Raw genomic sequence first — 17,998 nt, 5'->3', positions numbered from 1 at the left:
GCAGTAGCATTGGAGAGAAGAAATGAATACCTCGCTATTCTAGAATGTTCCACTTGGGAAAAAAAATCACACACAGCCAGTGGTCACTTAGTAAATCATTTCCTAACTAAATATACTTTATTCTTACCCATGTTACTTATTTTCTGTCTTTCAATTATTTAATTGACAGACAAAATTATTTACTTGCTAGCCCATATCAATTTTTGTGTCTACTTCATCCATTAATCTTAGTATTTGCTATATATCTTTAACGTCAATATCAAATTAAAAATTAAACCAGTAAGAAGTAAATAAAAGTAAAGTTCTAACTTAAGTAAAAAAGTGTACTTAATCTTGTCTTGAAAGTTCTCTCTGTGTTTGACATTTTAGTTGGGTATTAAACATACAACAGTTACTTTAATAATGCCAGCTATAGAGTTCAATGTAATTTGTGGTCTGTATCCTCACTTTAAGTAGGAGAGTTAAGCAAATTAAAATGCTGCTTAATACCTCATATATACTAGTGTCTATATACTCTAGTCCAGTATGTAAAGTACTTATTCATTTTAACTTTAAAAGCAATTATGTCTAGTAGTAAAAAGATAATTACAATTTTCTTCATTAAACATTAATTTGTTTTTAAGATTGATGAATCACAGTGATAAAACAAAAGGTGGTGTTATGTTACAGTTTCTTCAGAAACTGAAATATTCCATCTTAAGCAAGAAGAACCAACTCAAAATAGCTTCAGGAAGTCCCTGAAACTGACCAGAATCACTAGGTCCCTCCCTGCCAGAAGGAATAAGAAAATCTGAGAGTTCCCCTCAGACAAGGAAGCTGAAATCAGAGAAGACTCTGAGACCATGCCAGAGTCTGGAAGAATCAGAAACCAGCCGAGCTGTCTGGAAGACGAACTGAGTCGCTTGGAAAGCACATTCTCCAACCTGTGGAGATGCCTGCAGGCTGTGCAGTGTGCTCCAGGTTCCAGCTTTGTAAGCCTTCGTGAGCCTTGGTGATGCAGCTGTCTTTGAGTCATTTCTGTTTCTGTAAGTAACCCCAATAAAACTCATTGGTTCACCAAGTTGGACTTTGGTGGCATCTCTACTTTGGTCTGCCGAGGGGTTTCCCTATCTTGGGTGAGCAGATCGTGTTGCATCTCCCCAGAAAAAGTTTGAATACAACAAGTGGCTTACTATTGCTAATTTAATCATTTAACTTACTGTGAGAAATAATTAGTAAGACATTTAAAATGTCACTCCGGAAGACAGTTTCAGCTTTTAGCTTTCACTCATTTGTGAAAGTTTTATGTGATATTCAGAGCCTTGGAGTTAAAGAACTCGGTGGACAGGGGCTGTGAGTCTGCTTTGTCTGCTCTACATTCTGTCTCTACAGTTTTCCCCTGCTCTGATAGTTAAACACATTCACAATTGGGCGAAAACGTGTGCTGTGGGTGAGCAAGGTAGCCTAGTGGATAAAGGCACTTGTCCCCAAGCGAAAGGGATGAGTTCAGAGCCTGGAACCCATGAGGTGCAAGGAGAGAAGCAATTCCTGAAAGTTGTCCTCTGGTCACAGTTGCCGCTGCATGTACATACTCATCCACTAAATTAATTAATTAAAAAGTGAAAAAAATGATACTATAAATTCTGAAATATCACCACCTCTTTGTTGTTATCTTAATAATTGCAATAACTTCGCTATTTTATTTCTAAGTTAAACGTGTGTGTGGGTGTGCGAGACAGGAGACAGCAAGCATGGGGGTCACCGGAGGAAGGGAAGGGAGGAGTGGGGAGGTAGCTGGGTGGCAGAGAGCTTGCCTAGTGTGTGCAGAGCTCTGCTTTAGTACTGGAAACGCAGTGGGGAGGTAGTAGGAGCAGGGGAAGATAAACAACTCCCAACAGAAGCCTTTTTATCTACTAAAAGCACCTTGAGGACAATTAGTTTAAGCTAGAATTTATTATTCTGATTAATAGGTGCTAGTGCAATATTGGGACAATTATAGGCCATCTCTTTTCATGCATTTAAAAGGTGTCATTTCCCAGAAACAGTTATCTATAGAAACTGTACAGTCCATATACATAGTTGTGGGGTAATAAAGATTTTACTCACAAAGTAGCTAGCTGCTCACTAACTCCCACCAAGTCTGTGAAAACGAGTGAAATAGACTACATTGTTGCTTCCTTCCTAGTGGAAAAAGTGTGAGAAAAGGGAGTACTGTGACTGCCTCAGGACTGCGGACTCTTGCCGGCAGGATAGCAAATGAAGCCGGTTTTCAGGACTTGTATCCGGAGCGGTTGCACACGCAAGGGAGAGGAGGTAAGTGCACTTCTCTTCACAGAAGCTTGGGGATGCTGCTGACATGGGCTCTGCCACACAGACGTGTAGGTGCATGAAGACTGCAGAGCTCCAGCTTGTGCTGAAAACCTACCCAGGCTATTTCTTCCCACTGCCCATTGGCTAGAGGTCATTATACAGCTCTGTCCTATTTAACAGGAGCTTGGAATGAAGGGTGAATGACTACTGGATGAGCACTTCAGTTTAGTTATAATCAACCAGAGAAAGAAAATCAAAACCAGGGTGCCTCAGTTCCTACCGGTGGTATTTATTAAAATGGATTGGGAACAAATATTAATGTGAAACAATTCTACTTTCAAACCAAATGAATGGCAAGCTGATTTTATTTGAGACAGTTTGCTTCTTTTCAAAAAATTTTACCATGGTTAACCTTTGATAATTAATAGCAATTCAGGGTGTATGTTAAGCTGAGTGGAGAGCATTGTTCCCCAGCATGTAAAACGGTTGGTCATTGGAGGACATAGTACCGAGGACCCAATGGAAAAGCCATTACAACATGGATTAAGTTTTCATCCACAGATTAACTGCCTAGTGGAGTTTGGGGCTCAGCTGCAATATCACAGTCATTTCCACAATGGGAGTGCATTATTAAACATGCAAATTGACACCAGGACATTCACTAGGCCTGCAGTCAGAGGCTCTCTCTTCAGATATAGTAGGAGTTTTCTAGAAGGGTGGGATCCACACCATGTCAAAACTTCTTTCAATGTGCCTTTTGTCATCTGAAAAATAACAAGGTCAAGTTTATATGGGTTTTTAAAGTTTTTCCCTTAGAATGTTAGTTCTGGTTCATAATTATCCATCTGTCCTAGCCTTTTGTCTGGCTTTTCACTAGCTCTTAACACAGCAAATTGGACCGTCCTCACTCAAAACTCCAAATCACCTGAAACTTTTATGTGTTGACACAATTCTGTCGTGGGTGGGAATGCCCCCAGCATTCACATCATAGGTGCCAATCAAAACTCAATCATATGAAAAGGGCTGTGTAAGGTGACCTAAAGGCTGTGTCTCAGAGGTTCATGTGACACATAATTGAATTTTGTGAGTTTTGGTTTTCATTCTCCAAATATTTTATTTATGAATGCAAGTATCCCCAGAATCCAAATAGATCCAAACTTCAAAACACTTCTTTCCCAGAGCACTTCAGAGAAGGGACATGGGGTGCTGCAGCATCTCAGCGTTCTCTGCTTGGTAATTCTGAAGTCTGCTCCATGTTTGTTTCCTTTTTTCTCTCCACACTGGGGCTGTTGTTTTGTCTGTGTGCTTGCTAGCGTGCCTTCTAACTTTCTGCCTATGCTGGGAGGAGTGGAGTTGTTGGCAGCATTGGTTTGAGTCATAGACCCATGAGAATAAAGGTGGGTTTATAAGTGTTTTCTCACCAGTGGATTCGAGACCTTCTTTTCCAGTTGTACTAGTTATTTCCAGGAGTGTTCTTGATTCTGAGGAAATTACTCTTGTGTGTCATTTGGATCATCTAAGGATGGCCATGGAACATCTATACCTACAAAGGAAGCAATATAATGTGTGGACACCAGGGCATCTAATGACCATACAACTCAGTATCAGCCCAGTTCCCATAGGAATTGATATTTCAGTTCCTCCTTAGTCTATAAGCTAGCAAAATTATTGTGTTCTCTTCTAGATTGTTCTTTATTAGAAATTATCTTCTTAGTTTTCAGATATACCTTGACTCTTAAGATCACTGGAATACAATTTACCTAAGGCTGCTCTTTGGGTGGCACGGTTTGTGGCAGGTTGGCACAGGTACTCTTTGGAGTGGTGTAAACCCTTAGGCATGCCTCTTAGTAAAAGTGAAGAGAGTCCTTGGCTTTCTGTTGGACTTAGGATAGCTCTGAAAATGTTTAACCAGAATGGAAGGGAGATAATGCTGTGCTTGTTTCTGGCTGAGGCCTGAAGACACTGATTACATCACTCCAACAGGCAGATTTTTGAGAGTCCTCCAAAGTGTCCCTCTGCCAGCATGAACTGTTCTGTATCTCTCTTGACTTTGAGGAGGATTTGGGGTCTTGATGGATATCATTCCAGCGATCCTATATCTTCCTACAGCAGAAGTATTTACAGGTGCAATTAGGGTTCCTAAGAAGTTGTCTGTGCATGAAAGGGAGATAGACTTGGGTGGCTAAGGCTTAATCATGTGATTCTCTGAAAAAATTATTTCCAACAAATGTTGCTGGGACAACTGATATCCATAGAATTTCCTCACACCACATTAAAAAAAGAAAAACTTAAAATGGAACTTTAGATTAAAATATATTAATGCTGGAAAACACAAAGGTAAATATTTTTAAAGTTGACAAGGCATCAGTTTCTTAACTACAAAACACTAGTGTTTACATAAAAAGAATACTGTATTTTATGAAAATTAGAAACTTGTATAATTCTAAAGACATAATTGAGAAACTAAAATGTTAGCCAGAAAAAGGGAAATATCTGCAAATCATATCTGTACTAAGGCAAGTGTCCATAAAATATAGGAAACTATAGATATTTGATAGCAAACATATAAGCAGCTTGCTGAAAGAAGAAAATGAGCAAAGGATTCCCCCAAAGAAAACATGTAAATAATTAATAAGTGCATCAAATGCACCTAATATTAGTAGTAGTTATTAGGATAATGAGCAAAATCACAAAGACATACTAGGATAGGTACAACAGAAAAGATAGAAAATATTGTGAACTGAAAAGCATGTGGAATGAGTCCCTTTGCATTACTCATAGTAATAACACAGCTTCTTTTGGAAAAACAGCTTAGCAGACTCTCAAAATGCTTAGCATAGATCCACAATAAGATCCAGCAGTTGCACCTGTAGGTAAAAACCAAGTGGATTTCACTTATGTTTCTCTCAGGGATAAGCACTGCCATCATTCCCAATTTTTCCAAGCAGAAGGTACTTGAAGGACATCAGTTGATGACTAAATACAATGCATTGACAGTGAAAGGATTAATGCATGATACAGCAGAGATGAGTCTTGAAAATATTATGCGAAGTCACAAAAGAATGTGTATTGAATGATTCCATTCATCTGGTATGACAAGAAAAATCTAGAAATGAACAGGAATAGGTGCTTATAACTCAAGGTAAGTGACAATAAAAGGGACAATGTTCATATAGAGAATGACAGATATGCAACCATCACAGCTGTCTAAATTTAAAGCAACTCTATGACAAAAAGAATGCATTGAATTGCACACCTTGAATGAGTGCACTACATGATATATGAAGCATGTGTTAACAAGGATGTATGTATGTTTGTGTGAAACTGGGATATGAAATACTCTTGATTGGGGGTGGTTTGTTGCATACAGGCCAGAACTAATCTACCTCAGCTTCCATTTCTTGGCAATTTGCATTTGGAGTCCATGTGCCATGATTTCAAAAGCCCAAGGACTATGTAGTTCTCTTGGGGATATGTTGCCACATCATTCCCAATTTCTCCAAGTCAGAATCTACCCTAAGGACCATTTATTGATGAATAGATGGCAAACTGGTCTTCCAATCCCAGCCAAGAGCCGTTTTGGTCACCTGGTCCAGCTGGTGTGGATTGCTGCTGCCTGGGATCCCAGAGTTCCCTTCCTCCTAAGAAAGAGCCCAAGCTGTGCTCAACCAGTCTACAGGGCTGTGATAGTAATAAACCTGAGGGAGTCTTTTATCTTGGGGAAGAGATGCTTACAGGGAAAGCCAGGTTTCTACTTTTCTCCATTTTGTTTCTAGAATCCTTCTGCAGAACTGTGTATTGACACACAGAAAAGTATCCTCAATTCAAACCCAAATACATCCTTCAGTGGAGGAGGTATGTTCAGATGCTTTCTGTATTAGAAGGAAAGGCAAGAGAGCTAGATTGCTACAAATAGTTGAATAATGCATTCACACAGTTAGGTAGGTGTAGATGGATGTTTGCATTTATAATGAAAAAAGAAACCACAATGCAGATCCATTTAACTCACATTAATATGACTATAAAAGCTCACAATTCTAATGGTGTAGAAGTGGTACTAAAGAATAAAATTCCTATGTCTTTATAATGCAGTTGGTTTTCCTTTTTATACTAAATAAAGAGAGCTGAGTAGTGACAATTCTGGCTCCTGTGTCTACATATATTAAAGCTAATCTGTTTATGTATGATCAAATTCTGGATAAGAAGGGATCTTCTCATGGAAGAAAGTTGCTAATTCTAGTACAACAAAATTTTAAACACTCTTGAGTAAAAAGGGCACGAGATTCAGATCTGCTTTGTTTTGCTAAAATTAGAATCAGCATTTTGTGAGCTCCAGCCTCATCAAGAAGTCATTTCATTAGTCACCCTCCTGGCACTACATGGGGATTAATCTCTCCTTTCATCAGCCCCTCTGACTGTTGCACAATCCTATAAAGTCCCCCACAAGTCCAATTAATACTGCTGCTTTCTTTAAACCTCGTGAATGTACAATTAATAACCAATGATCATGGCAGAACAAAAGAAACAACTTCAGATTTTCTAAATCATTTTGACAGACAGCTGAATTCCATGGAATATTTCAAGAAGTCGCTGTCTAACTGTTATATATTTATTAAAGATGAATTGGATTGAACATTTAATGCCAAGACCAAGAAGCTGTGTTATAATTAAGCTTTGTATATTCTCTTGATACTAAAACACTTCATTTCCAGTGTTTGATAATCTCATCATTTAGCTTGAGCTAAGGTCAGTTTATTGTAAATTCATCTTTGATCACTGTCTTAGTTTGGGTTGGTATTGCTGTGAAAAGGCACCATGACCATGCAGCTGTTATAAGGAAAACATTTGATTGAGGGATTTGATTACAGTTTCAGGTTCTGTCCATTATCATCATGATGGGGATCCTGGATGCCTGCAAGGCATACATGGTGCTGGAGTTGAGAGTGCTACATCCTATAGGCAACAGGAAGTCAAACTGACAGTCACACTGAGGGAAGCTTGAGCAAAAGGGAGCCCAAAGTCCATACCTACAGTGACACATCCTCCAGCAAGGCCACACCTCCTAATAGTGCCACTCCCTTTGGGGCCATTTTTCAAACCACCGGAACCACACATTTTAATTATTAGATATTGTTTTGGTTTTTACTGAGTTGTACTTTCCTCTTTGACCAAAAACCCCTGCATAGCAGTGAGATGGCTGCTGTGGCTCCTGTGGAGTCCCTGATGCCTACAATAGGACCTGACCAAGAAGCCCACTGACTTTCTGAGTAACTAAAGGTGAGCTTTTCTCTCCACTAATAATACTGCTGTGTCAGGCACTGGAGGTGCATGCCTTTAATCCCTGTAACCTGGGACACAGGTGGATCTCTGTGAGTTTCAGGCCAGCCTGGTCTACAAAGTGAGTTTCAGGACAGCCAGTGCTACACAGAGAAATCCTATCTCAAAAACAAAACCAAATAAAACAAAAATAATAATGCTATGTAGAAATAATAGCAGATGCCCAACTGGTCTTCATTAGTGGCAAGCTAATCTGGTTGATAAGGCTTAAAATAAGATCTAACTGAGCAGTCATTTTGTCTAGTAAATAGGACAGACTTGTCTGGCCTCTCAAATGAAGGTGGGTTAAAGGAAGTCTACAAATACCAGGGAAAGGATTAACAGGTATTTATTAGTGGAGCACTCACACGATGTAAATAACCACCACAGTTTTCCTGTTCCTGGAGATGCAGCCTCTGCCCTTCAGGATGCTCTGACTACAATCCAAGAGAGCATGAGCCAGACCCTCCTCTTCATAAGGGGTCACATCCGCACACTGAAGCCATACCCCAAGGTGTGGTCATCACTCCAAATCCACTGACAGAACAAGATGCCACTACATTCAAAGTCAGGCTCACAGATAAGGTAAGCATGTTGCTATGCTGAAATTATTCAGTCCACAGAACCCAGTAGATTTCAAACTAAATGTCCCTTTTATCTATCTAGAGGGCTGGAATACAATGCTTTGTACTTGCCACCAGTTGGTAGGGTGCCCCAGGCATCTTAGGTGAGGAAAAATCTTTTTTGTTTTTTATCTGTAACACCAAAGTCGTTGAGTCCAATTTTGCCACAATGGCCATTACATTTCATTCCTCTCTAATGTAGGAATTAGGGTAAGAGGTACCATATGCATGCACACACTTTATGAGAGAAAACATGGCTTACTTTGCTTAATATAATAATCTCCAGTTTCATCATTTTCTGTAAATGCCACAACTTCTTTTCTTCTTTACAGCTGAATAAAATTCCATTGTGTATACATTACTGCATTCTCTTTATCCATTCAGTTGTTGGTGGAGCTCAAGGCTGTTTCTATATTTTGACTGCTGTAAATAGTGCATCAGTAAACATATGAAAGTATGTCTGTGGTTTGCACACACACACACACAGGAGCTAAATCACATAGTGTGTCTGTTATTGTTGTCAAGCCAACAGTTGAGGGATGCTAGTCTTCTTTGGCAGAGACTAAAACTCAGAAATTCTGATAAATCAGATGATAAGTCAGATCTGCTGGCATTGGAAGATTTCTTTCCTTTCCAACTACAGGATACCACAGCTTGACATTGAGCCACGGGACAGTCTTATGCTTATTGGGTCCTAGAACTCAAATTAAGATGCCACTGTCTGTTAGTTACTTTTACTTTTCTTGTTAGGAAAACAAAATACTAGGGAAAAAACTTAGAGAGGAAGGGGCTTTGGTTTATCATTTAAGATGGGATACTGTCCGCCATGGTAGGGAAGTGTGGTAGCAGCTGTAAGGAGTCTTGTCACATTGGCTTTCACAGTCAGGAAGCAGGAAGTAGAACTGGGCTACAATCTCCAGGCATACCTCCAATGACCTATTTCCTCCTTTTCTACAACCTTCCAAACAGAGCCAGCAGCCAGAGATCTAGGGAATCTATGGGGATATTTTACCTTCAAATCACAGTGTCCTTCTCTATATTATTCAGTCAATCAAATTGAAAACTGGGTTTTCTGAGTGCTATACTCACTCAGGCCAATTTCAGAGCAAATAGCTGATCTTTATCAAACACTTAGGAAAGAAACAGCAGCTTCTGCTACCAGTATGAATGCATTTGCCATGTAAGAAAGTTCGGTGAGGTTCTAAATGGGAGTAAAATGTGAGCTAAAATTTGGAATTACAACTATGACCTTCTGCTATCTATCCTAAGATCTTCAATTGATACAGTATTCCAGAAAAATTTTGACTAGTAATTTTGTACATTTTTGACCATGTTTAATTAGTTTTGTTGATGGAATACATGAAGCACAATACGTGAGTATAACAATTTATTATTTTATACACCACTCACTACCTACTCAGAGAATAATAACAAAGTGTCAGGGACACATACATAATTTTCAGAAAGAAAGACTAGGGCTATGGTTGCCTATACCCTCACCTCTGTTAACATAGCCTATGCTAAGTCATTTTTACTGAACTGTGGATTTGAAAAGTTCTGACTTGCTTCTGCTTTGATAATGGACTGTAGGGAGTACTGGCTGACCTCATCCAGAAACCATGTGTAGATACATGTCTTGGAAGCTTGTGGTTCAAGGTCAAAAGAGTAAAACAATTCTCACAGTTAAAAACAAAGTACTGACCACTGTCCTCTTCCAGCACCCTTCGCTAGAATCCACACAGACCTGAGTATGAAAGGTGATAAATCTTTCACTTCTAGTGCATTCATGCTTCCATATTTCCCATTCATAGTCAATTTGGACAGAGATTTTCTTTCAATATTCCCATCAAGGATTTTACTTTAAACTTATGGGCTGATCATTCTCTGCTATGCTTTTGCTGAATAGTGAGGACTGGAAAAATGAATTCAGCCTGATTTTCTTTAAGGAACACACACACACACACAAATATGTATGTACACGGTGGGTGGGTGGAGAGCTGGGAGGGAGAGATGAGAGACATGTGCTCTTGCTATTTAGGGCGTTTGCAAGGGTGGATCATGGTAATCATTACAGGCACTGTGATAGGGTCACTGAGATTGTACTGGGTTTTCACTGAGCAGCACCGCTTCGCTGTGGAACAGGGTACAGTGTTTATATTGGGTTTTCATTGCACAGCACATTATCCTGCAGAACCACTGCCCTGTGGGACAGCAGAGCGGGTTCCTGAGTCTGGAATTCTACCTGTTGATTTGACAAGAGCAAGAGTCACTCTAGCATGTGACCCTCTCGGTGTGGTATGGGGGGTGACAGGGGCAGAATTTGTGTATGTATGGTACTAAAAATGAATCATGCATGCTTCCCTTCATGATTGGGCCTATTTATTAGGCATTAATAACACCAAGTAAACAAGCTTGCTTCCTTAAAGGCCAACATCACCTGAAGGATTTAACTGTGATTTTGGCATTGGGCTAACCAGTCCTACTTTCCCAAAAAGTGCACAATACTAAGCATAATATCTTTCCTACATGGCTCCTGGGGTTTAGAAAACTAAAGGGAGACCAGGATAAGTCTAAATAAATCTTTTCTGCATGTTTGCATGTATGACAATGGCATGGAACCATGGTATACAACCCAACTTGAATGCCAATACATGCAAATTTCTGTTCTACTTAAAAGAAGGAAACTGTTTCTAAGAGGAAAATAGAACTCATGCATTTTAGTTTTAGTAGAAAGTTCTTCTAAAGATCTGTTTATTTTCAGTACATACATATGTATACGCTTGTGAGTTTGTGCCCCATGTGTCTACAAGTGCTCATGAAGTCCAGAAGAGGGCATCAGATCCCCAGAGCTGGTATTATAGGTTGTGAGTTTCCTGATGTGAGTGCTGGGTATCAAACTCAGGTCCTCAGGCAGATCAGCAAAAAGTACTGCAGAACCATCTCTCCAGTCCCAGAAAGTGCTTCTTGACAAAAACGGGTCCATGATACCTCCTCTGGGTATCAGCTTCATCTTCTTTTTCCTTCTTACTTTAGCTTTCAAAGCAGACCCAGACTATGGATGAACTTTCTCACATTTGCTGATACCTTTGTGCTAGTGACCGATCCCTGAAGCTTTGCCATCTGGCCTTAGGATGACAGTGTAGCTGACATCACGACCAAAGGCATTGTGTGCTAAACCATGACTACTACATCTTGTAGGGAGGAGAAATGGAGACAGACTTGGCTGAGAGGCAGCCCAGGGAGTAATCTTCCTCAGTAATGTATTTCAACAGGGCGAAAATGAGGCAGAAAATCCTCAGTGTTCCTCGAAATAATCAGTATGCTTTAAAGAGGAATGTTCCCCCCAATTACCATCACAGAGTTATCCATCTTTTCAGGATTCATCCCTACACTGATCTTTTTCATTGTCCCACATATAAAATTTTTTTTCATTGTCCCACATATAAAATGTCTCTCACTGTGTGGGACACTGCACTTAGAGACAACACAGGAAAAACCAGGTTGAAAGTGTTCCGTTTAATCAAGAGTAAAGTCAATGTCAGAGACTCAGTGTTCTAGATCAACAATTTTCAGGATTGATACATCTTAATCAAGTAATTAGGTGACTTTTTCAGCGGCGTTTGCCACACCAGAGAGAGGAACAGATTTGCGGCTTTGCTCCGATGCCTGCTAGCAGCAGTGCGGTTGTTAACACAGACATTTACACGGAGCCACCAGTTGGCAGGGGCTAACACTTTATTGCTTGCTATTCCCACATGCTGAGGATTGTGGGAAGGCTGCCAAGCTTTCTGTCTCATGTAGCTCTTCAGCATAGTAACAACAGAATGCTTCTTCAAAAAGAAGAAAAGCAAGGAAAGAAAACAATGGAACCAAGTGTCTATTTTTTTTAGAAAGGCATTATCATTATTAAAAAATAGAATGAAGGATTTTGGTAGCAATTTTTCTACTTTCTTTTCTTCCTTTCTTCCTTCTTTCACTGTCCTTTTTTGCTTGTTTGTTTTATTTGTTTTGAGACAAAGTCTTATGCTGTAGTGTGTGTTGGTCTGGAGCTAACATGTAGACTGGCCTCGAACTCACAGAAATCCTCTGCCTCAGGCTCTCAAGTGGCTCCTCATTTTGTTCTTCTATGTTAAATGCCTTTTACATTGGAGCTGATGTTTTTAAATTTTTGAAGTCCTTTCAGATCACCCTGAGGCCCCAATAACACAAAAACTCAGACCCTGCAGGTTGGAAGTGACTGTGAAGCTCTTTCTGATGAACAAGGTGCTGCCATCTGGAATATAACCTGGAGAGCGAGAGTTAAGGAAGAAAGAGCATGCCTATGTATGGTTAGATCCCACAGTGATGAGCCTAGATGTCCGGAAAACAAGGGTTCCAAAATGGCAAGGGCCAATTTTGGTTCACATTCTGGATACTTTCGATTAAACTTGTTCTAATCTTTTTTTTAAACATTATGATTACAACCCATAATTTCACTTCTATTAGGAAAAACTATTGAACATTAGAGACTTGTGCTGAGTTCCTGCTCTGGTCCTCACCAGTTGTGTGAGAGCAGCCAAGCCTTGTATATCCTTTCCAGGTAGACTGGCTCATCTGAGAGAATGGCAGGCACCCTTACACTTGACAGTATTTTCCTTACTCATTTGATGACACATTGTCAAGCTAACTTTTCCTGGGGAGATGAAACCAACCGTCTATTCACCCCAGGTAGGGTACCGTTACAGATCAAAGCAATGGCCAGTTCAACCTGATGAGTTCACGAGTTTCTCGAGCTTACTTACAGGAACAACGGTGAGGGGTTATCCCAGGTGACCCCAAAGAAGATACATCACCACACAACCCTAGCCCATCATGGATGATAGCCTTACAGAAGATGCATCAGGAAGTCCCCTCTTCAGCTGCCCTCCCACCTCCACTACACTAGAATTTCCCAAGATCACTTGCAGCTGAGGAGGAAGCAGGAGAGACTAGTGCCTGGAATTCCAGTTGAAGACCCTGGGATCCTCCCTTTTCTCTTGGGGCATTACCATCATTAGTATACTGTTTTGTGTACTTAGTTACTGTGGCAATTAGGTCATGGATCCTTCTTGATGACACGCACAGGACTGTATGGTTTATGGCAGCAAATGTCATGATCTGTCTGATGTAACGTGGGCTCTGGTGTTTGGAGCCAATGGGCTCTGATTCTCCCTGTGGTTTCATTGTCCTTCATCAAGTATAAATAAGTGAACTCAACCTCAAAGAATTCTGGGACTTTTCTGTTGTGTGACCATTGAAAACATGTGAACTGAGTAGGATGTATACCCGATGGAGGACCTCAACAGAGGCAAGGAGTAGGTAACTGTTTCTCAATCATGGAAGCTGTGAATATGATCAACTGGGAGGTGAAGAACATCTTAGAAGTGTCAAATACAGATTTGGACACGACATAGCAGGCGATTAACTCAGGAATTGAACATAAGAATCGACTCTGGCTCTTAGTAAGACTGGTAATATCAAGGCAATGCTCCTAGAACAGTGACTCTCAGCCTGTGAATCACAACCCCCAAAGACCAATGGAAACTAGAGATATTTCATTATGGTTCATAACAGTAGCAAAATTACAGTTATGAGGTAGCAACAAAAATAATCTTGTGGTATGGGGGGGCTCCCCACAATATGAGGAACTGTATTAAAGGTCACAGCATTAGGAGGGTTGAGAACCACTGCTCTAGATAGTGAGGATAAAGGGGAAGGGTAATACTGAGAGGTGGACAAGACAAGCCTTGAGTTTTACATTCTGGTTCAGAACCAACATTTGCATTTCCTGTTTAAAAACTTGGAAAGAATATCACTAAAGCACTTTGCCCTGAAGTTGGCCCCTTTCTTCCATAGTACATCTTTCTTAATTCACCCAAGTAATTTTGTTGGTGTGAAACATTATTTTATGTGAAGAAAAAAATTTAGTTACTAGCTGAATCTTTCTACTTTAAAAATTGCTAATGCCAGTTTTAAATGCAAGTATAGGGGTATTTAATTTTCATATGGAATCAGCAAAATAATATATACCATAGTTTGTATATGTGCATGTGTTTAATTCTAGATACAGGGACAGAAACACTCACTGCACACTATTTCCTGTTTTTCTATATCTATTTTTACCCTAATTATCTAATATTGGTTTATTGAAAATAAGAAATTATCTTAAGGCCAGGTATGATAATTCATGCCTGCTCAGGAGGCTGACTTAGGGGCATTTTTGATGAGCTTATAATCAGGCTGGGATACTTAGTGAGTTCCAGACACCTTGAACAAGTAACGAAAAGATTTTAAGAAGGAAAGAAAGATAGAGATATGTATAGTCCTATCTTTCTATTAACTTCTGTGCTGTCATTTTCAGCGTAAGTGATTGACTGGAGCAAGAAGTGACCTATAAGAAATTCCAAAAAGGTATTTCTTATTCCTTCACATTTCTCAAACTGACAACACCTTCTTTGCATACTGGGCAACCTCTAGTGGGAGTAGACACCATGGTTTCCGAGTCCATCTTCCCCATTTCCCCATCTCTGCCTTACCCAGCTGTGAATGTAACATACTTTCCTCGTCCTTATCTCAGTCTGGTTGAGCTCCCATGCATTCTGAGGAGTGCAGACTCTTCCTATGGCAGCACCCTGGGTGCTGTCTGTGAACGGGAAGCAGAGGTAGTGGACAGGCATATTGTACATGACTCCTCTGCTTAGGCAGAATTGGACTGAATGCCCGTGCCCCCTCCCATTTATATATTAGAACATGAATCCAGTGTATCTGCTTTTGGATTTCAGGTATTTGGAAGGCAATTAGATGTGGTGGTTTGAATAGGTATGGACTCGTGTGTTTGAATGCTTGGCCATAGGGAGTGAGCTGCACTATTAGGAGGTGTAGCCTTGTTGGAGTAGGTGTGGCATTATTGGAGGAAGTGTGTTACTGTGGAGGCAGGCTTTGAGGTTTCAAATGCTCAAGCCACACCCAGTGAGACAGGTTACTTTCTGCTGCTTGAGGAACATGCCACCCACCATGATGACAATGGACTAAACCTCTGAAACTGTAAGCAGTCCCAATTAAATGTTTTCCTTTATTAAGAGTTGCTGTGGTCAATAGAAACCCTAAGACATTAGGTCATAAGAGTAGAAGCTTCCCAAACGCTATGACGGTAAATCTTTTTTTGGGGGGAGAGGGAGCAGGTTTCTAGACAGGGTTTCTCTGTATTGTTTTGGAGGCTGTCCTGGAACTCACTCTGTAAACCCAGGCTGGCCATGAACTCACAGAGATCCGCCTGCCTCTGCCTCCCGAGTGCTGGGATTAAAGGCGTGCGCCACCAATGCCCAGCATGATGGTTAACCTTGTGACAGCTTGGGAAAATCAGCTTGGGAAACTCTCCGTTTTCAAAGTGCTGCACTGAAGAAGGGAGACATCTGAGTGTAAGGGACGCCCTTCCTTGGTCTGGGGTTTAGAAATGAGTGGGAAGGAGAAAGCCAGCGGAGCAGCAGCAGTATCTCCCTCTGCTTCCCCACTATGGGTGCCATGTGACCAGCTGACTAAAACAATGGACACAATCTAGGACTCTCAAAGGATGAGTTCAGAGACAAAATTGCTAATAATTACAGGCCAGAACTAGCAGAACATTAAACCAAATGTGAACCACTGGGAAATGTATAGGATCCATGGACTTAGGATATCTTAGTGATTGTTCAAAAAAGTCAAGGCAAGAAAGTGGTATCCAGAAATGTATGATGATCATAATGACTAATAATCAATCTAAAACCTTTTCTGGCAATATCTGAAGTACAAAATATGCACATATTCTTTTAGAAAAGCAAATTAGTAGGCACTAATATCAACAATTAATAAATGAGACCTCATAAAACCAATTGTAAGGCAAAGGACACCATCATTAGGACGAAGTAGCAGCCTACAGACTTGGAAAAATTTTTACCACCTCTATATCTGATAGATGAATATCCAAAATATATAAATAATTCAAGAAACTAGGTATAAAAAGCCAAATAATTCAATTTAAAAAGTGGGGTGCAGATCTAAACAGAATTCTCAATAGAGGAAACTCAGAAGCAATTCTTAAAAAAAACATTGTTCAACATCCTTAACCATGAGGAAATACAAATCAAAAAGACTTTGAAAGTCCATCTTTATACCTTCCAGAATGGCTAAGATCAACAACACAAGAGAGAGCTCTTGTGGACCAAGGGGAGCTCCCATCTATTGCTGGTGAGAGTGCAAACTTGTGTAACCACTAAGGAAATCAATATGACAGTTTTTCAGAAAGTTTGGTATTGACTTTTGGGCATTTACTCAAAGGACACATCATCCTATCACAAGGACATTTGCTCAACCATGTTCATTGCTGCTCTATTGATAATAGTAAGAAACTGGAAACAGCCTAGATGTCCCTCAGCAGAAGAATGGATAAACAATATGTGATACATTTATACCATGGGGTATTACTAAGCTGTTAAAAAATAACATCATGGAATTTGCAGACAAATGGATGGAACTAGAAACAAAATCAACAAGAGTGAGGTAACCTAGATCCAGAAAGATAATGTGGTATACGTATTTACTTATATATGAATATCAGCTATTAAATAACTGATAGGCAACCTACAGTCTATAAACCCAGAGAGATTAGGAATAGAGGAAAGAATACTCCTGGGAGGGAGGAAATAGGATAGATTTTATAAGTGATGTGGGAACAGGCACAGGAAGATTGGGTGAGGAGGTAGAGGAGAGATAGTATTGGGGGAGTAATTAAGAGAGAGACAGCGGGAATTGAGGGTCATTTGAGGGGTGGGGCAGAAATACAGTGAAATGGAAATATATTAACATATAAAATTATATGAAAGTGATTCTAATGAGGTCTCTTAATAATGGGGGAGAAGGAGTCTCAATTCACCATCTCTCGTCACCAGTACCAGGACTGTGTTGCATTCAATTGAGTTGCTGGCCAACAGGGTTCCATGGAACTCCTCAAACAAACCAGGCTGTTACCAAAACAATGGATTGTTCTCCACAAACTGACATCGGGGGTCACATTGCTGATGACAACCCTCATGCCACTCATTGAACACAAATGAGTGTGCCTATGTGTTGCTTTCACTCCATGTGTGTGTGTCTTTGGTGGAGGAAGGTACTCTGAAGGCTACCAAAAGAAAAATGTAATCACCAACCCAGCCACAAAACCTTTGACCTACAGTCTGTCCTGCCTCAAGATGTGCTAGGGCAGTGGTGGCACATCACTTGTGGGAGTGGCCAACCAATGTCTGGTTTAACTTAAAGACCCCCTCCAAGAGATAGAATCCATGCTCGACACTCGACACTTGGATAACCAAGACCCAGAGATTACATAGCCCAGCGGCCTAGAGTAAAACCAAATACTACTGGTCTTGAAAAAAAAGTAACAAATGGATCCTGATGATATTCTGCTATATTTATGAGTTCCTTATCCAGCCATCATCAGAGACGTTTCCTTCTGCAGCAGACTGGAAGAGATGCAGAGACCCACAGCCAGACATCATGCACAGATAGATAGATAAATAGATAGATGGATGGATGGATGGATGGATGGATGGATAGATAGATAGATAGATAGATAGATAGATAGATAGATAGATAGATAGATAGATAGAGATTCCTTGGAACACACAACTCTAAATGGGTTTTATCCATCAAATCTCTCCCCTCAGAGCTCAGGGAACCTCATGGAAGAGGAGCCAAAAAGAGTGTAAGAGCCAGATGGG

The 17,998-nt window shown here is 40.3% G+C and overlaps 1 long non-coding RNA gene across 1 annotated transcript; it reads right to left on the bottom strand.

The window, feature by feature from the left end:
* Window positions 1-2,671: 2,671 nt before the first annotated feature.
* On the bottom strand, window positions 2,672-17,219 carry LOC121143434. The gene is made up of 3 exons (XR_005880619.1): window positions 17,155-17,219; window positions 3,711-3,832; window positions 2,672-3,053 (listed from the first exon to the last, which is right to left on the bottom strand). It is a non-coding gene; the product is annotated as an uncharacterized LOC121143434 (long non-coding RNA).
* Window positions 17,220-17,998: the final 779 nt, after the last annotated feature.

Source organism: Mesocricetus auratus, unplaced genomic scaffold, assembly GCF_017639785.1.
Source record: "Mesocricetus auratus isolate SY011 unplaced genomic scaffold, BCM_Maur_2.0 Super-Scaffold_100013, whole genome shotgun sequence".
NCBI classification, from domain to species: Eukaryota; Metazoa; Chordata; class Mammalia; order Rodentia; family Cricetidae; genus Mesocricetus; species Mesocricetus auratus.
Note: the sequence above shows the minus strand (reverse complement) of the source record. Positions and strands in the feature narration are given on the sequence as shown.